Raw genomic sequence first — 5,458 nt, forward strand, 5'->3', positions numbered from 1 at the left:
TTTTTTTGATGACACAGCAGTTCTGCATCAATAAAAACTAAAGCCCCCGGGGGCAGCAGAGCTCCTGTTTTACTGTAAAGTGTCATTTTTTAAACTGCCGAGGAAACAACAACAGCCGACGACGGAACGTTCGTAGTTTAGAAGTTATTTATCATCAGAAACGTCAGAGCTGAAGAAGAAAAACAGGAAGTAGATTTTACAACAAAACTGAGAGAAAAATGGAAAAGTTTTTTTTTTACTTTTGTGATTTTTTTTGGTCTGATATTTACAAAAAAAAAAATTCCAGTTCACTTCGTTTGAAACAATATGCGTCAGGTTTAAAAAGTTATTTTTAAAAAACGAAACGCTTTCATCTTTAGCTTCTTGAATAATTATTTTTCTTAAAATAATTTTTCAGACTTTACATTTTATTATAACCTATTTTTATTATTATTATTATTACACATAATAATAATAATAATAATTCCCAGTCCAATATTCCTGGTGTTGGTTCTTTTTCTTTTCTTTCTTCTCTGGTGAAGACGGACGACAACAATATGTCGTATCGTTGCCTCTGTATTGTGATACGTATCCTATCGTCAGGTTCTTGACAAAACACAGCCCTGATTTTCAATATATCAAAAACAAAGTTAGCAGTGAAAAGAACACACACACACACACACACACACACACACCTTTCTTCACAAACACAAAAAGAGTAGGAAAACCTCTGCCCAAAAACGTCCCTGCAGGCGAGACGGGAGGTAATTTGTAGGCCTGCTGATGCCACAGCACCAGCTTCTCCTTCTGGGCCTTTTATATGTCAGGCTGCACACAGGCCAGCTGTCAGACACACACACACACACACACACACACACACACACACACACACACACACAATAATGGCACTGATCCTCGTTCCTTCCTTGTTTTTCGAGGGAAAGTTAGACCAACAACAGAGCCGGTTGCCAGTTGTGAGAGAAACCCCCTCCTCATGTCCCCCCCCCCACCTCCAAACTTTGCCTGCACCTGAGTGAAACGTGCTGTGAGCTGATTGGTTGAGCTAATGTATGCGGCCTCTCCTGGCTGTTTTTAAAGCGTGGATGAGGAGCGGGCGAGGGGATTTGGTTTTAGTGCGAACATGTTGCCTTTCTGGAAAAGCTGCAGGTCGACGTGCAGAACCCGACGTTCGCGGCCAAGTAGATGACTTATGAAAATACATAAAAGTGAAAACACATTGTTGGCTCCTCTGCCGGCGTCGTCCCCTTGAGAAAAAGGGGGCCAAGGCTCATTTGTGAAGCGGCGCCGGAGCCGGAGCCGGAGCCGTGTCGCTCGGTTCACAAATGTGTGGCTTTAAGCTGCTGCGAACTTCCTGAAGTGAGACGAGAGCCGCTAATGAGGCCGTCAGGACAAAGGTGAGCGCTCCACCAGCACAGACAAGAGTAAACAAACCAGGTGACAAACCGCGACTGCAGCCAACGCCGAGGGCACGGGAAGAGGCCGGGACGCAGACAAAAAACAAAAAAAACAAAAACAAAAACCACCACGGCGTGTGTTGTTGTTTAAGGAGTCGTAGAGTTTTTGTCTTCAGACTCTTAGAGCGCAGGTGCTCTTTTCAAAGGCCGCCTCCTCCGCCAGGGGTTCCTTGGCCGCGGCTGAATGTTAGCGCCGGGTCCCAGGGTGTTTGTTTGGCTTCTCCTTTGTGTCCTACGACGGCTCGATACCTTTTCCTCTTTTCAACTGTTACTTACGCTCGCGTTATTTCACTGAAGGTTTCCAAGGTTTTCTACGACTTATAGCTGCTCAAAGAGTTTGGACCACTTTTTCCATTCACAAAAAAAAAAAAGAAGAAGAAGAAGAAGAAAAGCAAAGTGAGGGGGAGAGGGAGTGAGAGAGGGGGGAGACGTGGGTACACAGACTGTTCTGGGCCTTTTAGAGAGATTTAAAGGAAGATTTATCAACATGTGCCTCATTATTATAAATCTATACGTTGACGACACCGTCCTGTAGCTCAGTGACCCTGGAGGTCGAGATCGTGATTAAAAACAGATTTTCACTTTCAGACTGGATTCAAATCATCTGTGTGTGTGTGTGTGTGTGTGTGTGTGTGTGTGTGGATTCATCAGTGTGTCAGACACAGCCGTGTTGTGCCAGGCAGCTCGGCAGCGCCGGTGCCACTCTGTGTGGTCAGGGCACAGTGTGTCCTCTCAGCATCATGAGCGTCCGAAGATGACGAGACAGCAGCAAGAAAAGCGTCGCCGGCAGCAGCAGCAGCAGCAGCAGCAGCATCATCCTTGCTCATTCGCCTCAGCAGATGGCGCTGGGTTTGCTGCTCGTGTTTGCCCATTTCTTTCTGGAGAGGCAGCTGTGGGAGGCAAAGCTTTTGCCCGCTGCCGCGTCCAGCTTCATGTGCGGCAACAAAGAGACGGACAATTGAAAATCAAAATCAGGACGATCAGAGAATCTCACGTAGTCAGAGAACACTGTGCAGGCGTGCGAGCCAGGCTGCCGTGTCGGCGCTGCTGCGTCCAGTATGATTTCATCAGGGAGTAATCCTCTGAGATTATATCCCTACATGATGGACAATCAGCATATTGTTGTGATCTGGTTCCCATAATCCAGCTCAGCGCCATATGCAGCCGGCAGCAGCGCTCCCTGGAGGGCCGCGGCCGTGAACAGACACACGGTTCACTCTTAGCACGGCCGTCCATCTGCCGCCGAGTCTGGAAATATCTGCACTCCAGCTGAAGAGCGCGCACGTTACTGGGACTCTGTTCTCACACTGGGTTCTGCTCGGTTCAAGACGGAACCAGAGTGGACCGCAGCACCCGCAGTCTGATAGGAATATGATTTCAATTTTGGTGGAAACCTCCATCGCTTGGAGCGAGGATAGATTAAAAAATGCAGACGGGGAGAAGCCATCTGTTTTGCGGTAGAAGCAGAGAGCGACAGAGGAAGAAATCTGGAGGAGCCGCGGCCCATAAAGAAACGACAGACTCAGGCCAAATTGTCAGTCAGTCAGTTGATGGGATGTCATGCTAGCCAGACAGGCAGGACAGGCAGGACAGGCAGCCGGTCGTCGCCCGAGGAAGAATCCCACCATTTAACGTGCGCCTGCGACCCAGCTGATTCACCGCTCCTCCATTCACTTTAATGGTCTTTGTTCTGATGAATCACTCCAGGTTTCCTTAATGGAAAAACCCAAACCCACGGCTCTAACATTGGGTGACAAGGGCACCTTGGGTTTGCAGATGTTCATGCAGATGACAGATGGCGCCGGCGCAGCTCAGGGAGCGACGGGAACGATGTCTGCGCCAGGCTGGTGCCACCCCCCCCTCCCCCCCCCCCCCCCCCCCCCCCCCCCCCTGAGGGGGGGGGGGGGGGGGTGATCTGAGGGAGTGTACATGTGTGTGAACATCTACCTGGACGATGATGTGACTCAGCACCCTGCAGGTGCAGATTAAGCTGCCGTCCAGCTGGAGGAGAAGCCGTTTGGCCGCGTGCAGAGGTGACTCAGGTTAGAACCGGTTCCTCTTCTCGCAGATTTGGCATCGGTTCCTGTCTTTCATTTCTCAGGTGAAGAGGAAGAAGGAGACATTTTTACCTCCAAAGTAAAAACTCCGTAGTGTTGTCCTGATTGGACCAGGACCGTAGGAGGTTCAAGACCCGGTACCGGGGTCTCTGAGGGACCTCGATGGTCTCGGGTCCAGGTACTGGTCAGAGCTGCTCGTCGAGTATAAAGTTCCAGGAACTGGTGTACGGCTCAATACGACTTTGACATGTCTGATACCGATACTACAACTTCTGCTGATTCCAATATCAATCCGATACCTTATGATTCCTTTGTCCATCAGAAAAGTTGAGTTTTTTTTGGTTCAGGTTTCAGATCGTAGATGCTACTGTTTTTTTTTCCAATTTTTTATTCTGAGATTTTGACCAATATCACATCGATACTGATTCGGATCAGAAAGTTTCCAGGTTCTCCACAGGAAATAACACTCTTTAACTCTGAGTCAATATTTATCAATATTACACTCAACACAGTCGAGATGCTAACGTGCTAACTTTACACCAGCAGCTGTTTATGTCAAACTTTGTCTCTGTTTCTTCTGCGTTCGTTTCTCGTTCTCCGTCGCAGTCGTTCGTTCCACCAACGTTCTCTCTTCGTATCAACAGAGTAATTCGGACTCTGTAAACACAAATACTACGACAACAAACCAAAACTACAGTACAACCTCGGCCGCTGTAATGTTGATGGTTTTTAAATTAAAAGAACGACCGATCGCAGCAGATGGAAGTGTTTTTGCCCAGAACGTCATCAGTTCCAGACTCTGCCCTCTGACGGGGCAGTTGTTCACCAAGGTTAATTCCATCAATAGACCCTGCAGCTTTTTTTTGGGAGGGGGGGGTTCAAACTGCCAAAGACATCATACCCCCCTCCCCCCTCGTTCATCTTTCTCTCCTACTGTATCCAGCCGCCCTGTGATTGGTCGTTTGGCAGCAGGGAGCAGATTTTCCGGTGACTTTATAGAAACAAATGACATTTCACACTAACGTCGACCCAAAGTGCAGCAGTAATGACTCTGTTGACCAAGTGATTGCAGCAGAAACACTAATAGTCCGACTGTGTGTGTGCAGGAAGCCTTCTGATGACGGCGCTCGCTGCCAACGAGCAAAATGAGGCATTCACCGCGGCAACAATACTGCAGTATTACTGCACCGTGTGCAGTAATCGTTCACTTCAGACTCAATCGAGGTTGATCAGCGAAGAGCGGGGTTTGATTTAAACTCCATCTCCTGGTGCAGAGCGCCGGACGCCCCAGGAAGCGGCCGTGGACAGGCAGGGCAGATAATTACCCCCATTCATCTTCAGCAGCAGCGGCGCAGGTTATGACGCTGGATCGGAGCGCGGCCCCGCGTTTGATGAATCTCCTCTTAAATTAGCAGCCACCAGCGGCTCCAGAGCCTCCGTGGCTCCGTGTGCTCCCATTCATCATCGCATTAGGACCTGGGGCGGGGAGGACCGGGGGCGGGGGCCCGAGGACCCCGGCCCCCAGGAAGACAGGAGACGCTACGAGCTTCATTATAAGTAAACATTTCGTGGATGTTATCACGGTTGTTTACAAATCTGTCAAATTGGGCACGAGCGCAGTTTTCATAAGCTGCAATCTGTTCAATTCCCCAGGCTGTGCCGTCAGATGTAGGAGAAAAAAATCTTAATGTACCAGGAGGGGGAGGGGGGGGCAGTGAATGACACAGTTGTTTACCATCGTGGGAATGGGCGGCCATTACAGACCAGGAACAAACGGTAGATCCCTCGAAAAAAAGAAACCAAACAAAAACGCACCTTTAAATTCCCGCCCATTTCACTGCTGCTGTTTACGCCGGCGTGAGATATAATGATTTGTGACAAAGGATAATTTAGGTTCAAATGTTACAGCAATTATGAATCGGGAAGTGCAGTGGGGGGGGGGCCACT

This window comes from Cynoglossus semilaevis, chromosome 17 (genome assembly GCF_000523025.1).
Source record: "Cynoglossus semilaevis isolate Cse_v1.0 chromosome 17, Cse_v1.0, whole genome shotgun sequence".
NCBI classification, from domain to species: Eukaryota; Metazoa; Chordata; class Actinopteri; order Pleuronectiformes; family Cynoglossidae; genus Cynoglossus; species Cynoglossus semilaevis.